We start from the raw sequence: 18,890 nt of genomic DNA, 5'->3' as shown, positions 1-18,890 counted from the left end.
CATCTTAAATACTGTTCTCCTGCTTTGCCAAAGAAGTAAGGTAGATCTATTACAAGATTAGGCTTTGGGCTCTGATTTTACACTGATAACTCTCATGGGATAAAGGAAATTATCAATGAGCTTCTTTTCATATATAAAGAAATGCCTGAAATTTCCTCCTGTTGATTCAAATTTATCCCAAGGTACGTTTAATATTTAATTTGAATTTAAACATTAGGAAGAACAGTATTATAAGCTTGGATTGTATGAGACTGGACCCCACCATAGATTTCAGTTGAATATGTAATATGACAAGATAAGTAAAATAGCATATATAAAAAATATTGAGCTCCTTGAAATAAAAAGTTACTGTTTGAAATCAAGGTATTACTAATTGTCATTATGGTGTGAACAAGATATGTGGAGGCTTTGCTTAAAATGTGCATTCTTTATTGAAATAAGCATTCTCCAAAGGTCCTTGAAATACCCTGATGCATAACAGTCAAATATTGAATAAGGCAAAGCAGGATATTACAATGGGAGAACTGGTCATGGGAGAACCAGTCATCATTTTGATTGCTCTCCCTGAGAACAGAGTACTTCAACATTCCTGTCACCACTAGTACTAGGCTGTACAGGATAGTTCAGCTAGCCTGGGGCTGTATTATAATTGAGGTTGACGTCAAATCAACCTGTCCTCAAAAGTTTGCTCTACTTTGTCCATAGAGGAAGGATAAAACTGAATAATCAAGTAGATTGCGTCAGTCCAACAAGTGCAATAAGAGAAGATGAACAATGAGCAAGAAAGCAAACCAAAAATGATAAAAACCAGAGGACAGCCTATAGAAGAAAGTGGTCTAGATGGATGCTGAGCCTGTGGTTCTATCTGGTTGTGCTTCCTTCCTTAGAAATCCCACAAGAATGTTTCCAAAGGTGGTTTCCTTAGTCTAGAGTCCATGAAGATTTTTTCAAAGGTTTTTAATTAGATATTTTGGTTATTTTGGAGGAATCTTGATTTTATGGCTCAGCTACTTCTTTTATGCCACCACCACTGAGGGGAATTGGAGGAGAGCTGAGGAGCCCTGAAGCCTCCCCTCAGCTTTTGTTCTCTGCCAGTGGGATCCAGACCGTCAATTATCCATTGGGTCCTACCTTCCTTATAAGTCTTGTTGGACCCTTCCCCCAGCCATCCTTACCAGGCTCCACATTCTCAGTTACTCAGCAACTTATACCAAAGGAAATTTTCTTTCTTCCAGGCATCAAGCCTGGGCTCTTACATGATCTTAAGAATACTTAAAATCATACACCTTCCAAGAATCCTTTCCCAGAGAAATGGGAATGAAGAAGCAATTTAGCAATTTACTTCTCTCCTTCTCTTCCCCCTTTCTTAAGTGTCATTCTCTACCTTACAATTTTTTCCTTTATCTTCACTGTATCTGTCGTTTCTTGTTTCATCCTGAGTGTGATCACTCTTGTGTGTGTTTCTGTAGCCTTGTTTAGGTTAGATTGTAAGCTCCTGGAGAGAAGGAATTGTATCTGCTGAACTAGTCTTTCATAGCATGGAATATGATGTACTTCGATGCTGGCCAGATGCCAACCAGATGTGGCTATGTATTACTGAAGTATTAATTATTAACAGACTTGTAACAAGTAAAGAAGACTCATAGTCACTTCACTGGCACTATCCCTACTAAACTTGCCTACATAGTAGTTTATTTGTTAGACTTGTTTTTATCAATATGTAGCCAATTTAAACACATTTAGGCAACAGACTTAACAGAAATAAACTTTTAACAAGAAATCCTTTCTTTGAACATCCTAATTGTAATCATCCAGAAATTGAAAGACTTCAAGTATAAAGACATGATATGTAGAAGACTCTGTTGGTATAGGCTGACTGAAATTTTGGGAGCTTAGCTTTCAATTAAGTGAGTCCCATTGAATATTTTTATAAACTAACCACTAAAGAACCTCTAAAGAAAGGTTTTGCCAAGAAGTTGGGTAGATTACAGCTAAAAAACAAATACATAATGATCTCAGAAAAGTATAGTATATAATATTTCCCCATATGCTTAAAGTAAAATATCCTATGGACAGTACAGTACTAATTTCTGGACCCATTAGAGGCTTGGACCACAAAAGAACATATTAATTCTCCTTATATCTACTTGCTGTTCAAAGCTGTTGGCTTTCAAATATACGTGCGACCTTACAAAGAGTAGCCCCAGTCTATTTCACTGAATTTTAAGAATCTAATATAGAAAGTGAACTTCATTTCATTAGGTATTTACTGACTGCCTACGATAGTTCTACCATGACAGGAACTAAAGATTTGGTTGTAATGATGGCATCTTCCTTGCCCTCGGAGAGTCCTGTTGGGGAGGCCAGTCATTAAAGTTCTCATCATGTAATCACAATGCACTGTGATAAGGTAGCTTAGAGCAAGGGTCCGAAACCCCAACTACCTACAGAGTCAGCCAGGTCAGCATGAGAAGGAAGCTGGATCAGAACAATGATATGACGTTGTGAAGGGCATGCTGGAACATGGGCCTTGTATTACCAAATAGTCACATTTTTCCAGCAAGCACAGGCATTTATTAATTATGTGAATTCTCCAAGATATAAAACACTGGGTGGGATCAATAAATTATATCAGAACGAGTTATATTTGGTCTGTAGTCCACCACCTGTTTGTGACCCCTGAGTTAGACCTTAAAAATCAATTAATACAAACATCTTATTTTACAGACAGTGCTCAAAAGTGGCTTGTCCAAAATGACACAGCCTCCATACTTGGATAGCTTTGCTTTAAAAACAAAATAATCAAAACAGATTCCTGTAAATGATGATTAAGATCATTTAAGTGAAGGATGATGACCAATTATGTCCCCCAAAGTACCTTTTCACTCTCAGGAGCTATGTGAGGTTTTCATTTACAAAGCCCAGAGATGGTTTGCAGGACTTTAGAGCAATCTGAGCAGGGCTGAATTACTCCCAAGCACTTTCCAATAGCAAGTCTGTCTACTTTATTGCAGGGCCCAGAGGTTCCCCCAAGACCGCCTGATAATAATTTGGTATTTGGAGGCTCCTGTGTCACTGCAGGAACTAAAGGAGGCTAAATCCATGCCTGATGGAGGAGAAGAGTTCTATGGTTATCTGCAAATTCTGGCCAGACAACATCTTGACGTCACTCCTTAGCTTCCATAACCTAGCCAAGCAAGAAGTTGCCTTCCAAAGAGAAAGCAGAGTGCTCTATGACTAAGCCCTAAAGTGCAGTGCCACTTTAACTATAGACCCATCTCCTCGATCAATCAGCATGGCAAGATGGAGCTGAGGAGCTCAGCAACATCAAGTCTGGAGGTGGTCTTTAATTCATCTAGTCTGTGTAGCGTGCCTGAAAACCACGTCATCTGAGACAGCACGGGGTGGTTTCCCATTAGGATTTACAAATTCGGCTCAAGGGCAGCTGTGCTGCTATCCTTGCCTTGACTGCTGCGAACATTTTTTGACAGGGTACAATGGAAACACACCTTTTCAGCTGAAAAAAAAGAAAGACAGAAAGACAGAAACACTAACCAGCAAAATCCCCGAATCATCAATCTTGGGTTCTCTTGAAGGGTGGGAATACGTTATAGCCTCCCCTGCAGATGTTACAGATGTATTGTTATCTCTTGCCTCTTTCCTAGAGCAGCCTTGTAAATTCACTCGGGTCTTAGGCGTAGGGCCTAAATTAAATTGGACTTGTTGCTCAGTATGAGCTTCAGGTGTTTGTCCTTGCAGCGCATGCCTTCTGTGTTTACCTAGGGCTAGTAACTCCCTGGGGCAGATGCAGATCAAGAATTCTGATGTGTTTTCCACTTTGATTCCATTTCCAGCGACCTGGATATTTACTGACTTCCTGCAGAGTGTGCCATACCTCCCCTGCTGTTAGAGTTCACACGTGTGTGTTTTCCCACTGGTTACATGCTTATTAGGCAATTAGGTAGATAAGCACAGATTCATAGACCAGCTATATGTAATGAAGAGGGGAGACATTTTAACTATAGTTGAAAAGATCACTGGGGCATCCCTTCTGTTTCCCTTAACTGCCATACCACACCACTCATTGTGTTGCCAACAAGGGGAGGAACAGAGGAGGTATTTTTCACAGAACAGCAGGGGGTTTTGAACATACTTGCAATGTTACTTTGAACACATGAACAAACATTTTGAATTGCATTCAGGACCCTGGGAGCTCATTAGATCAAAAGATGAGGGCCCTGAGAGTTACCCGAGTTTATCTTCAAACTTTAGTTCAGCCTCTGCCTATGGTCCATTTTGATGGTCCAGGGACATGATTTACAAATGACTAGAAACAATTGCTTTAGCAATATTTCTCTCCTTTGCCTATTAATTTTGTCTTGCAAAAGTATATTTTCTTCTAAGCATGTAATTGGCCAAATAATAGCTGCTTTGGGAACTGTTTATGTCCCTCTGAAGGCTATGGCCTGTACTTTAAAAATAAGCTAAGTCCATTTCATTCAGCATGAAGGTTAGGACAGAGAGAATGCAGTTATTTTAGGATCCTTAGAAACTGCTTCATTTATGGCACACTGGTTGACAAGCTATCCCATGGGGTCTTCATGGCACGTTGCTGGAATTCTGTAGGTCCCACTGTTTCTCCCTCTTGGTGCCATAGTCCCCCATTGCTAGCTATGACAGCTTGATATTATGGTCTCTTCTAAGCTCCAGAGGAGATGGTAAGAAGCTCTCAAATAATGCTTCAATGCTTCAAAAAGCAACCTGAGTCCCCATGAAATGAATACATGCTGCATAATTACATGTGAAATGTAAGCCACTGAAATGAATGATTGTTAGCAAACCAGTTTCAAACACATTTACAAATGAGTAAAATAAGAGCCATCATTTTATAAGCATTGGACCACTGGGTGATATTACTTCATCAAAACAGAAACACCACCCAAATACAGGATACCTAGACCTCCTAGAGAAACCACTCCAATCCTACATTTAACAGCCAAAAAAGGAAAAATGATTATGAATTAGTTTGGGGAGACACTCAGTGATATTCTGAGAACTGTCTCTGCTTCCTCATCATTGGCCAACCAAGATGGAATTATGCATCCCCCACACAGACATTTCAGTCCAATTTCACCAAATCATCAGTGATGTGCTAGAAGCATGTGAGCAGATGCAGGATCCTAATACATTCATTCTGAGCATTTCCCAAGGCCCAGCCCGACTGCAGTGTGGGTACAGGCAGGATGAACCTAGTCAAGCTGCACCCCCATTTTCATTTCCACTTGGTCACCCTTGCATGTGCCAGCAGATTGCAGACTAGGACCAGCTCAGCAACACAAATGCAGAGGAGCCACCTATGTTCCTCCTATGTTGTAGAGAAGGTCCAGATGCTTTGAGCGATTGAGAGCTCCCTACAGTTAAGTAGGGATGGTAGGATGGGAATTTTCTCAGATATGACACTCAAAGCTTTATGGCAGCTATTGTAACAGAGAGCAGGTTTTCTCCTTGTGAAGTGCAGGCTTTCTCTGTCTTTGCCAATTCTGCCAGCTTGAGAGTAACCCACCATGGTCAGCCTTCTTAGATTAGTTATCATGCCAGCTCTCCAGGTAAGGGGCAGGCCTGGTGCCCTTTGTGCTCATTGATGTTGTGGTCCTTTGTTTGAGAGGTCCTTCTCTTGGTGGTTGTCACTTCTTGTGAAAGGCAGGTAAGATGAATTTGCTCCATTTCATGGACAGAAAAGAATTAGCAAGAGAACTGCTTCTTACTACTCAACCCGACAGCCAAGTACAAAGGCAATCTTGTTCAGGCTTAGCCGCTAGGTGGGATTCCCAGATTCATGCTGCCCTCCCTCAGCTGGACCCTTTGCTGCGAATGCTGTGTGTTTCTGAATACTTGACCTCTCTGAGGGAGGAGAAAATCAGAAGGCAGTATTTGTGGCCTAAAGGAAAAGGGAATGTCAGTATTACAGTGACCACCAGGACTGAGCAGGGTCCTAGGATACAAAACTTTGAGATTGAAAACCAAGACAGTCCTAGGCAAACTGCAGGGGGTTGGTCACCCTGGTTGATTTAGGCCTGGTGGTTTCTGAGTAAGACAGAATTAAGTCATAACTGCCCAAAATGCCTTCCAGTGTCCTAAAATGAGATAGTTCAAAGTGAAAATAAATAATATAGGTTGTAAAAAGGAATTTGAAAAACACAAGAAGCAAAAATGAAATAAAAACACTTGTAATTCCAAGTTAGAGTCAACCACTGATAATATCATTTGAATATATGTGACTTTTTAGTCTTGTGAATGTCTTCTTACTCTCCTGTGATATAAAGTCTAACTGTTTTTGTCCTTTTGCCTCTATTTGTGCTGGGCTTTGTTCATATTCCTATAGTATGATTTATCTTGACTGGGCTGGGTGGACTGGGTAGGAAGCATGCTGGGTGAGTTACTGCCAGTTTCAGATTTCAGATTTGTTTGGTGGTGCACAGGGGTAAGACAGCAGGGGTGTCAAACATGGCCAGCCACATCAGCTCTGGGCTAGAGGGATCCTAATCCAGAGGAGCTCTTCTCTCCCATGGTGAGCATCATAGGGGAGATGTGATCTGCATTGGGAGCCCAGAAGACTCAATAAGTAAGAGTCTCCTTGTTCTGACAAGGCAGGCTGAGAGCTCTGGTTCGGGGCAACACTCTTGATGGCCCCAAATGTAGTTTATTACTCACCTGAAGCAGTAGATGACTTTCTGTCTTCCAGTTCTCCACCCTCGCCAGCTAGCTCCCTTCAGGTTGCTGAGTGTGCTGGATCTTAAAGGACCAGACTGCTTACATCTGATATGTTTTCCACTATTTAGGGCTGCCTCCATCCAGGATCCCTGGGCTGTGCAAGGACCTCTGCTGAATGGGAATCTCCCTTTAGTCATTCAGCCATGCCCAACAAACTTGATGAAGTTGGCTGTCCCACACTTTCCAGACTTCCATCATGAAAGACTTCCTCTTCTGATGTCTCAGACATCTAGGCCTAGACTAGGACCTCCATCAATAGTATGATATATAAAAAATATGTTAGTGTTGGTATTTTGCACAGTAATATTAGGGTTGACAGATTCTAAAAATGAGTTCAGAACAGATAGATTCCTATGATCTATGAGATTAGATTTGTGTGATTTTGAACCAAAGAGAGGAGGATAGACTTCTAGAAAGAAAACAGTAATCTAATGCCTAGTGTCTATATTATTCTTATCAGTTACTATATATGTTATGAATATGGGTAGACATCAATATTCTTTTTATTCTGTTGCTGTTGTTTAGCACATTTATTTAGCCATGCCATTGACCTTCTGGGTGTATTATAGTGGAATCCAAGTTCATTATTAGATAATGATGGCATTTAGACTGAGTGCCATATTCCCAGTGTTCCAATAAATGGTTGATATAGAGCAGACAGGATAAAATCCTACATTATCTAATTATTCCCAAAGAGCTAGTCTCTATGTTAGAGAAAATATCTTTACTAGTGAAGATTACATGATATGTCTGCTTGTTGAAATAAGCAGAGATGGCACCACTGAGTAGCCACCTGGGTTGATTTCTTGCAAGGATGATGGATTTTCAAATCTACTTATACTCTCATGCTCAATACTCATCCCCACCCTTGCTCCTGAAAAGAGTTAACTTTTTGCAATTAAGTCAATCTTCAATCTCTTGCCAAAGAACAGAGAAATTAGCTGGTTACCCAGAGACAGAACTCATATTCTTACCTCCTACTTACAGAGCACCCTATACAGCTGGTCTACCTAGTCTCATGTTGCCTCTATCCTGGCTTTACTTCTGAGCCATAAATATAAATTCCTTTGCCAATCTCATTCTGCCATTCTCCCTCCTTTCCTCTCTGCAAGATCTGAAATAGTCCCATTCCTTCCTAGTTCCTAGTTCCATCAGCCACTTCCTGATACTCCAGAAGGCATCACAGATCTGTATCACCACTTGAGCCTTACTTAGGGCTATTTCTTTCCCTGTGCTGTCACTTTTTGGGTGTTTGCCTCTTAAGAGCTTTTGTTTTGAGTCGATCATAAAATTCCTCTGTTTACATATAAGGATTTAGTTTTCCTTACACCCTACCTCGACTTTCACCAGCATTGGTTTTGGAAGTGGAAGGCACTCATTTTATTAGAAGATACCGGTGAGGGCTGGTTCTCTTACATTCCTGAGCCCCTGGGCTTTAGGCAGGGGACTGACCGCCCAGGACCAAAGGGAGTAAGATTGTCACTCACTTCGGAAATCATGCTTCTCCTGTGGGCTTGTGTAAACTCTCTGCTGTTTCCTACACATTGCACCCTGAGGTTTTTTGATTGAAGTGAACCTTAGCCAGATTTGGGTCTAAGAACTGATACACCACAATGGTCTTTTTGAAGAGATCTGAGTTACTGAGGACCAAGCTTCCATGTGTGGGCAGAGCTATGGGGAAGAGGGTAGTTGGGGTGGATTAATTCATGTAGTCCCCATGCTTTCGTATGCCCACTTTTGGAAAGAGGGGACCTGTGTGGGTGGATGTGGATCATGCTCCTCAAGGAGACCCTCCTGCCAATGGGCCCCAAGCCCGGGTCGTACAGTGACCCTTCTCTGAGGTCTCCTACTTCCCCACCATGGGCAATGAGCCTCTCACAGCTGGGCACCAGCTTTCCTGCTGGTTTCAGCAGATTCGCCCATGATCTGTAAGGATGACCTGGGGGCTGGGGGGATTCTTTGTCGATGGCTATACGCTGCTTCACTTTCTTTCCCTCTCTCGTATTTGCAAGAGAGGCCTAGAATATGACTTGCATTCTTTTACTATGTTCAGAAATTCTAGGGCTTGTTCACACACATATGTATGAGTGATTAATGGGGCTTGAAATTCTTTATTATATAGACATGTACTTGGAAATGAGATCTGTTGTACTGGAATTTGTGATGTAGCTGATCATTCAGAGTCAAACACACACCAATAAAGACAAGAATGTCAGAACTGTGGTCTCTGTTGCTTACTTTTGTCACCTACAATAATTATTCTTACATAGACTTGGGAATATAATTCAGTGTTGGGATTCCTAAAAGCATTATAAACTGACCTCTAGAAGTTGTCCTCATTTGTTCCCACTTAGCTCCCAAGGACACCCTCTCGGCTTTCACACAGTACTCTCTGCCCCCACTCAGAGCCAGGATTGGGGTGGAAAATGAGGCCCTGACTTAGGATATAGAATTTAAAGGGGCACCAACAATCTCAGAAACCAAGATCAATAATGTCTTAATGCAATATTTTAAGGGAAAAATGTTATTGCAATAAAACAAAAAATCTGTCAGGAGAATATCAAAATTTTAAATAAAAACAGCATCTAAGAGGACTGGGATCAGTTTAGCCAAGTCTTGCAAGTTTAGGTCAGCTTCTGTCTTTATTTAAATTCTGATGTTTTTTTCATCATAGATGTTTGCATTACTTTTTAGTTTCAAAAATATCCTGTTAAAATATTATTCACCTCAATTACTGAATTTTTGATGTTCCCTTCAATTTTGTGTGCAAAAAGATAATCACTCTGCTCACCCTAGCCCAGCCCTGAAAGCAGACTCCTTCTGACCTGGGTCTTGTGTAAACCTTGGCTGTTGCAAAGCTTAGTTTTGTATACATTAGCTGCCGGACCGATTAGCTTTCAGCCTTCTCTGCCTGCTTTCAATCCTGACCTAATTGTCCTTCCTCACACTTACCCCATCTGCCTCTGGAGATACATTCCTCTGACTGCCTTTTGCTTAGCCAGCTTCAGCCTTGCCAGCATTAACCATCCTGTGCTGTCGGCTGAAATATCTGCAGAGACATGCACCCTCATTTCTTACTGCATGTTTTGTTTTTGTTTTTTTGTATGTGACTCCAAAGTGAGGAAATGACCAAGGCCGCCAAAAAAAAACAAAACAAAAAAATTTTATAAAGGTAAAAGGGATGGGAGGATCAATGGACCCTTTTAGCAAATTCAAGAAAAAAATTGGATACAAGTTTGAAAGATATGTGAAATTCTTTTTAACAAATGCATTGCATCTTACTTTATCTCCCCACATTTGGAATTTTGGTAATGTATCTGCTACATTAAAGATACAGTATTTGAGATTTCAAATATTCTATTTTCACTTAGCCTGGTCCTGAGCATCTTTTGTAAAGTCTGCATTCTTTATTATGTTTGAACAGCCAATATCTAATGCCTTTTCTGTGCTATGCCCTATGAGTTGCATTTTCATATTAAAAATTAAAAAATATCTTTATCAACGTTGTAGGACAGATATTATTATCTGCTTTATAGTTGAGGCTCAGAGAGGTGGGGAGGAAAAATAATGAGCCCAAATTACACCCCCAGTAAGTGGGAGGGCTTCTATTCAGGCCCGATCGGCCTCTCTGGAGTCTGAGGCTCTTTCAAGTTTACTGTTCCTCTTGACCTTTTCCAAACTAACATCTAGCAATTTTCTAACTCTGCAAGAGAAATTGTGGTGTTGGGATAGACCTTTCCTATGGGTTTATCAGGGTGCTGGGCATATTAACCGTCATGCATAAAGGCCAGGAAATGCCAGTTGACACTGGAGCCAGGAGTCGGCTGACGCCAAGCTGGTCTCTAAGGTAAGGGCTGACCCAGGGTCCTCTAGGATGATAGTGAGGTTTTCTCAATAGAGTCATCACCAGAAATACTACATAATCATGAGTAATCAACCCTTATTTTTATTGCTTTGCTAATTTAAATAATGTAAAATGCCACTTCCCTACCCCGACAAACCTGCTCTGAAAAGTTTGCCTTTTTTGGTTGACCTCAGAAACTCCCAGGAAAAGCAGCCGATACCATCGATGTCTCTTTCTTGAGTGCCTTCACTCCTCTGAGATGAGCACATCACATTTCCTAGGTGAAATTGAAGCCCATTTTTCCAAAGACAGAACTCAAAGAGTGCCAAGTGTATGAGGAGCAAACCCAGGCGCACACCTTCACTGAGTTTCCTTCTGTGATGCTGTGAGGTTTGGGGCACCTCAGCACTCGCCTGGGCCGCCCTGTCCCAGGGAGGCCAAGGGGACACAGGGGCGAACAGTGTCTTCTCGCCAACCATTCTGCAAGCCAACTGTGGGCATCTTGGGATACACAAGTCACTTTTCTGCCTTACCCTCTATGAATCTTTCATTTTTCACACAAAGATCCATGTTTCCAAACTGCCTAGTGGAAACGGATCAAAATTCTTGTAAATATTTAGCCTTTAGGGAGTCATAAAAACAGTAGTTAACATGGATATATGGCATTTCTTCCATGGGCATTTCTTTCCACCCATCAGGAGCTTCATAATAAGGTCAAGGGACATCAAGGAGCTGATATTTTTAAGCACCTGCTTTGTCCCAGGTGCATAAACTTACACAGATTTGTATGTGACCAGTGTCTCATATTAGTCTTTTAGTAAGTAGAGTAACATGTGTTCCCCCAAAACGTCACACAACAAGTCTTCACTGGGCTTGATGAGTGCAGATGAATTAGCATGCTGAGGTTAGGCAAATGAATACATTCTTTTCAGACCCAATGTTTATTCTCTTAATTATCTTGATAACTTAAAAAAGACCAGAGTATGAATTATTCAATTGGAGCTTAAAGTCCATCATGACAAATAATGATACAATCAAAATATAATTTATTAGAGATTTCTAGGCCCCCAGACCTCATGCCTATATCCACACAGAGCTGTAGATCTTGGACAGCCTTTTGGGACGTAGGGAGTTGCAGCCCAAGAGTGTCTTACAGATTTCAGAGAAAGAGGTTTAAATATTTCTAAAGAGAGAATTTGATGAGGTCTTTTGCTACCTCTGGAATGGGGTTTGTGTGTATTTTTGCACCGACTTAGGTACATTTACCAAAATGGAAAAATTTCCCAATGAAATGAAATAAAACAAATCTCTAACTAAAAAGACTATCTGGAACATTTAACAGTGAAACTCCAGGTTGGGGTGGGGTAGAGGGGATGTGGATGAAAGTTTAAGTTAGGCTCAGCACATATAATCAAATGTCTGTCAGAAAATGAATGTGTGTAATCAGGAAGTCATGTCTTACCCGGGAATTCAGCGGCAATAGTCACTGAATGATATTGAAAATTGCAGATGGAAATACTTACTGACAATTTTGTAAGTTCCTAAGTATGGATTGTGCAATAGGCAAACAAGTGCTTTGGCATATCCGGCTCTTTGAACAGTGCCCAGGGCATTGTAGTTGTGTAATAAACATGTGGTAAATAACTGAATGAACCAATGAATAGAAAATTGTATTTACTGTACTTATAATCTTACTGTAGCTTTGGGATAAAAATACATCTTTGCTTTGCTGAGCATCAGGCATGGCTAATAAGTTAAATTCCCTTCTGATTCTGTTAGGAGCAGAAGTTAGGCAACCTTTCAGTTTGCATTTCATGTTATCTACCACTATGGTCATGTTTGTTCACTTTTGGGTTTAAAGCTTTTTTATTGTTCTTTGTCTTCTACCTCCAAAATCATTTATACTTTGTAATTTCTCCTGTCTGGTTTTCCAAATTGGGTTTTGGGTATGCCAGAACTTTATGGTTTGTAGTATGACAGAGTGATTTCTCATGAGGCCTAATGTTGAAGTTCCCAGGGTGACAAGAGAGATATATAGTGGCTTCTTTACAGAGACCAAGAAAAGCAGAGATGTGAGGTTGAAGGAAGGGCAGTTCTGGAAAAACTAGAACAGAGTATACCCTCAGGTCTAAAAGCAGTGGCCACTGGGAAGACTTGAAGTTCAGGTACCAAGGGGCTGCTTTGGAAGGTGACTGGAGACCTGTTGTCAAAAATCAGGCATGTCTGGGTAAGGGGCAGGAAAAGCTCAGGGTCACCCCTTTAGGTGCATCAGATGGCTCCTTTCTGGGACACTAAGAATGTTTTGAGTGGACATTTATCATGCAGTTAATACATGCCAGCCATTCTACAATGTGTTTTGCATATATTTATCTCATTCAATAGACAAAATAGCCCCATGTAATAGGTATTATTGTTATTTTAGTCACACAGGTGAAGAGAATAAAGCACAGAAAATTTAAGTAACATGCCCAAGGGCATGCAGCTAATAGGAGAGCTAAGATCTGAACCCGGGCTGTTTTCTGAAGCACATACTCTATTGGTGTCCATCTCTCTGCTTCTGTCTAGCCATTCAGCCAAGTCTCCCTCCATGCTGCCCACAACATACACACACTGTCCTGCAAGAGACATGAGGCAGTTCACATTAAAAATTGAGCTAATTTAATTGATGAGATGGTATATCTGCACCTTTCTCATTTGTCCATAGTTTACATCCTCAGACAGCGCTGCTTGCATTCTCAGCTGCCTGTGACAACACAGTAGAGCATAGTTGAAAATGGTGAAGACCAGGGTCCCAAGGCCTTATCTTTGATGGGGAGATACCTAATGGTAGCCACATGGCTTTGGGAGGTGATGGTAGAGTCACCTGGTGGCCTTGTTTTGTTTGAGGCTTTGCTCAGTTTCTTTCTTCTCAAATACCCAGCAAAGTCATGGAATACCACTCTTGGAGGAGACCTGTACCATTTTACCCTTACCCCTGCACCTGCTACCTAGCCATTGGACTCCTGTAGTCATTAGCAAACAAAAGCTTTTGGGCTTGTGATCCTTGCTGTGTAGTCCCTGTGTTTCTGTGTGTGTGTGATAATAACTGGCAATGCTTTCTAAGAATTAAATCCCTGCATCTCAACCCATATCTATCAAAGTCGAATCGCCAGGGGTGAGGTCAGAGAATCTGTGTTGTTAAGACGCCTCCAGATAATTCTGGTTCTTGTTAAGAGTTTGGGGATCATCATTCCAGGCCAGACCCACTGTATAAGGTTCTCTTCTGGAAGACCATGAAGTTAGGTGACATGAGGCAGCAAGTGCCCTAGGGACAAGGCTTGTGCCTCTGTTGCTGCTCAGTTTTTCCTGGCTTCCCTCCCTTACTGACTTTTGGCCACCCTCTCTGGTATGCTCGGAGCCCTTATAGTTCTCTGAATGTGGAAATATTTCACTGGGTGAGGACACAGGAAATGTAATTTGAGGGTAGAGTAACATGGGTGTTTAAAAGGCATTCAAGGGATAGTCTTGTCATTCTGAGAAAAGGTGCAATGTCTCCATGAGAAAATGACTCCTGTTTCTGAGCAAGTCCATTCAACATAGAAATGGACTTTGGTAACTAGATCCATTTATGAGCTGTGGATTCCCTATGTACTAACAATATTCCAGACACAATGAAACAAGTAAATGAATAGCAGATGAGAGGAATCTCTACTTATTTATTTTTTCACAAACACTTCTTAAAATTACTACGATGGCAAAACTGCTAAACTCTACTCTTTGAAGAGGAAAAGTTCCAGTAGTAATTTGGTAAATTTTGTAATTCACATAATCAACAAAATGCAGAAATGCCCAAATGGGGTCAGATGAGGCTCAATGATTCTGCTCATTCTATATCAAAATGATTAGAACCTACAATTGCTTCAAGATTTTACTTAAAAAGGCCAAGTTCAGTACCTCAGTTAATTTTCTTCAGAGAAAATATGCTATCATAATGCAAGATGTTAATTGTATATAATAGTATTCATAGTATAAGGAATTATTTGGATATAGTTTCATCCCTTGCCACAAATTCTTAAGCTTCTTTTGGAATTTCTTCTGTGTGTTTTGATCTGTACAAAATAATGTAAGAAGAGATAATGGGATTTCAGGAGAGAAATGATTGAATCACCATGTCCCAATAAAAAGTGTTCAAATTGCATTTCACTGCATAATGAATTCTGCTTCAACCTCCTTTGACATAAATAAGATTGGGTAAGATAAACCAGAATTAAATCAAATAAATTAATACAACTATCAGAGCTGCTTCAATTTTGTCCCCCAAACAGTGTCTGCTTATTTGTATAATAAAACCTGCTCCTATAAATTAAAACCCTGGCATGCCTCTCAATTGAAAGCAAAAATTTAAGGACAATTTAGTAAATGCTTGGGCCTGATTAGGGCGACTTCCAGTGTCATCAGTGTCATTCATCCTTTTAAAAACTGAAACTCAAAACCCAGAAAGCCAAGTTCAACTTTCAGGTAGAGTATTTTTGCAATACAAGATTGGAGATATAGACATTCATGCATTATTGATGATTAGCTGTTCTTCATATTTTCTCAATTATGCATATTTACTGAACACAAGCAAAGTCTTTCATTTTGTCTAGATGGAAGCCAGATCTCCATAGGCATAATATATCATGGTATTCGTTAGTCTTGGGAAAAACTGAATTTATTATATCTCTGCCACCACTCATGGGAAGTTCATTATCTTCAAGTATAACCACCGGGAAAAATGCAGTTTTCAGTGTTTAGTAAAACTGTGGTCTTCTCATAATGCTTCTGATGCTTGAGCAATTTGTTAAGCATGATTTATCACAGATGCTTAACACTAATTATATTGTGTATAGTGCCAGTAAGGGTGATTTTTAAATATTTCCTTTACTTAATATATTTCAGTGCAAACAAGGTATTTCACAACTGCAATGTTATTTTGTTTTTCAAAGAATTGAGGTGTTTTCTCGAAGTGTTAAACTGAAAGAATAGGCCATAAAGCTAAATATACAATGTGTAAGATATGTACTGGATAGTACATATGAAACGGATAGTGCCTTGACTGGCCTGAAATGTGTCTCTTGGATTAACTAGTACTTTATAACACTCTACGGTAGATATTGTCCCTAGGCCCCTTCAAGCCACTCAAGTCCAAAATCTGTGATCTAGTTAAGCCTCATTTATCAAAAAGTATTTAACATTTTATATATGGCTTCACTAATTGGAAACCTAAAAGACTAGGGCCTATTTTCCAATGACTCCTTGGAAATGAGTTTCAAATGACAAATCACTGAAAGGGAATCGAGTTCTTAATAGTAAGGTCGAGGCCCTGAAACATAATCTCCAGCTATTGAACAGCTTCTTGAAGAATGGCTACTGCACACTCATGATTTCAGCAGCCCTAGATCTTTATATTAAAGACACGATTTAAATGTGAACCACACCTGGTATTTTTTGTGCCGTAATAAATCAAAGACATTAAATGAACTTGTAGTAGAAGTTATCCTCTATTTTTTGCCGTTAATAATCCTAAGAAAAATTATGTCCAGCACACATAAAAACCCTAAGCTGAAAAGATAAGCAGAGTTACCTTGCACAACTTGAGAAGAAAAAGGTGTCAGGAGGAGCTGTTTCCCATGATGTTCATTTAAACCCAGTATTCCAGAGGGTTTTCCAACAACAATCTTAAAGATGTTGTGGGGTTTCTTTTACCATCAGGTTTCTACCAACAGATTCATTAACCAGAAAGATGAGATCCTCAAAGAACTCAGAATACACTGTAGATGGGGCAATGGGATTTCAGCTTTTTAGATCAACACTGTGTACTTTTGCAGGTGTTTTTGCTGTGGACTCAGTGGAAGCAGTTCCATACAAAGTAATTTCCACAGCAAGTTAAGGGTATAACACTTTATGAGGTCGATGTTGTATTCCCATATTTTTCCTTAAAGGTGAAATTTCAGTTTCGACCATGGATCCATAGAAAGTTGCATCCCAAGCTTATGGAACTGGTTGGCCCCCAATTTCCTTAATGACTGACTTCTGATGGTTTGGCGAAATGTAATTGCCACCCAAGAATTGCCTAGGCTTGGTGTTCAAGTCCAGCCTTAGCTGTTACCACCTTAACCTACTGCCCCTGCCACCCCTGGAGACCCTACTCCAACTTGATGTCGCAAACTGTTTCACATCAGCTTTGCCTTAATAACATGTGCCTTGTATTTTTTTGTTCTGTCACCCCACAAAGGTATCTGAGGCTTGTCACCAGAGTATATATACCAAATGCTTTTCCCTACATGTGTTCAATGAGAAGAGTCTTTTGTGTGTTTTTACCCACAATCTCCCATTACCTTGAGTTCAGCACCTTCTCCTGTCCTGACACTTAACCAACTCAAACCAAATTTCTTGCTTCTAGATTGTGCTTAGCTGGTGTTTTCTGGGCCACTGAGTATTTTTCACTGGGTAATATAGAAAAGAGACAGGGAGTCAGGAAGCAGATGTCTCCTGGGTGGTGTGTGTCTTTGAGGGTTGGAATTTGAAATGTCTGTAAGAAAGGAACCGTGAATGGGTGTAATTAGTCAGGCTGATGAAGGAGTAAAACCTGGTAAGCAATTTTTCTTGACTGGCTTAATGAAAAGCATTAGCTATCAGTTTCTGCCTAAACTAGCTGAGGGTAAAACAAGTGTGGGGTTTGAACAAAAGATAAAGATTTTGCGTGGGTTTGGACTCTGTTCCTGAGAATAAATTCTGCCTGGGCGGAAGGTTTATAGTTAATAAAAAAAAAAAAATCAGTGACTTCTGGCACTTCTTCATACATTTTAATATAATTCTAGGAGAATTTTTTATATTTCAAGAAATACAAGAGGTTCTGGCAAAAGCCCAAACTGATATTCTGTAACCAAGGGTGAGTGTGCAGTTCATTTTCCTCTCATCCCCTTAAGCCAGGCACTTCCCTTGGTCAGCTTCCTAGGCCAAGGAATTTTTAAGGACTACTGACCTAAGGTTATCTCCTATCACCCTGCATCCCCCCTGGGTGGGGTGAATCTGGCCAACAGCTGCCAAGTGCCTGGAGACCTATTCATCTCCAAGTGACTTGCACGAAATTAAGCATCCCCTGGAGGGGATATTTTCCTGTTGTCAAAGAAATTAAAAAATGATACTCTGGCATCATTTATGACAGCTAATCCAGGCCTTGAAGCCAAATGATGTGAGGTTCAAGAAGAAAATGATTTCATATCCAAAAGCAACAACGGCAGCCTCTCTGGAGCTTGACTCTAAGCTGTACTAAGCATTCTTAACACGTAGGAACAAATATGTCAATGTCACATAAGCTCGAGTTCAGAGTGTGGTCCAAGATGCTGTTTCTCTTTTCTGGCCATCAGCAGTCAGTGCCTCAGGAGATGTTAGGTAACCCTCTCCAGCAGGATGGCAGCATCCATTCTCAGTTTTGACTTGTTATATAGGCTCCAGCTTTCTGGCTTGGACCCCAGTAGACAAATCTAAGTTGGGAAACTAACTACAGAAGGGCTGGGTCCACATTTTTTTCCCTTATGGGAAAGATTATTTGTTAGTGTTACTTGAGGTTGCAAATTATTTTCTTGATGTTGTGGGAGACAACAGGGACACAGGACCTTGTTTTGTGTTCTATTTGCTTAAGATTCAAACAGATTTTATAAGAAGTGACAAAACCCGTTTTTTAAAGGTACATGGCTTCTTGACAAACCACAGAGTTAGAATAGAAAACAAAATAAAGCCAGCCTCATTACATCCCAACTAGTTAATAACACAAACACAAGTCAGCCAGATAAAGAAAAGCAGAAGAAAATCTTATTGTCGGGTTCGGGCATTAGAGATGAGCACTGACAGAACTTGAACAGTTCCAGAAAGGAATTTTTTTTCTTGAGATTTACCATATCCTAAGTGTTTCCACATACGTTATATCAAGTTCACATTCAGGCAGTTTCTTACGGATGAGGAAAGTGAGGTCTGCAGAGTGTAAGGTTCACAGTCTCCGTAGAAAGTGCAGAGACAAGAAGCAAACCTGCATTCTCCAGCCCCCAAGCCACCCAGAGAAGTCTGCCTCCACCCCTGGTCACCAAGCACCTGGCCCCAAACCCATGGAAATCCTTAAGAGTTTTGACTCAGTCCTTAAAGGCCTCCACACAAATGAAGTTGACCTGACCCCCTAACACCTACTTCAACCCATAACAGCAGAAAGTTGAGTCCATTATCAGGACAAGCACAGGTTATAGAGTGTGCTTTGGGTGAA

The 18,890-nt window shown here is 40.5% G+C and overlaps 1 protein-coding gene across 1 annotated transcript in view; it reads left to right on the top strand.

The window, feature by feature from the left end:
- NTRK2 (neurotrophic receptor tyrosine kinase 2) overlaps window positions 1-18,890 on the top strand; it is a 307,599-nt gene that overhangs the window by 176,935 nt on the left and 111,774 nt on the right. The gene's annotated exons all lie outside the window — the stretch shown is intronic.

The sequence above is a fragment of the Manis pentadactyla genome, chromosome 3 (assembly GCF_030020395.1).
Source record: "Manis pentadactyla isolate mManPen7 chromosome 3, mManPen7.hap1, whole genome shotgun sequence".
In the NCBI taxonomy this organism is placed as follows: Eukaryota; Metazoa; Chordata; class Mammalia; order Pholidota; family Manidae; genus Manis; species Manis pentadactyla.
This window is presented reverse-complemented; position numbering and strand designations above follow the sequence as displayed.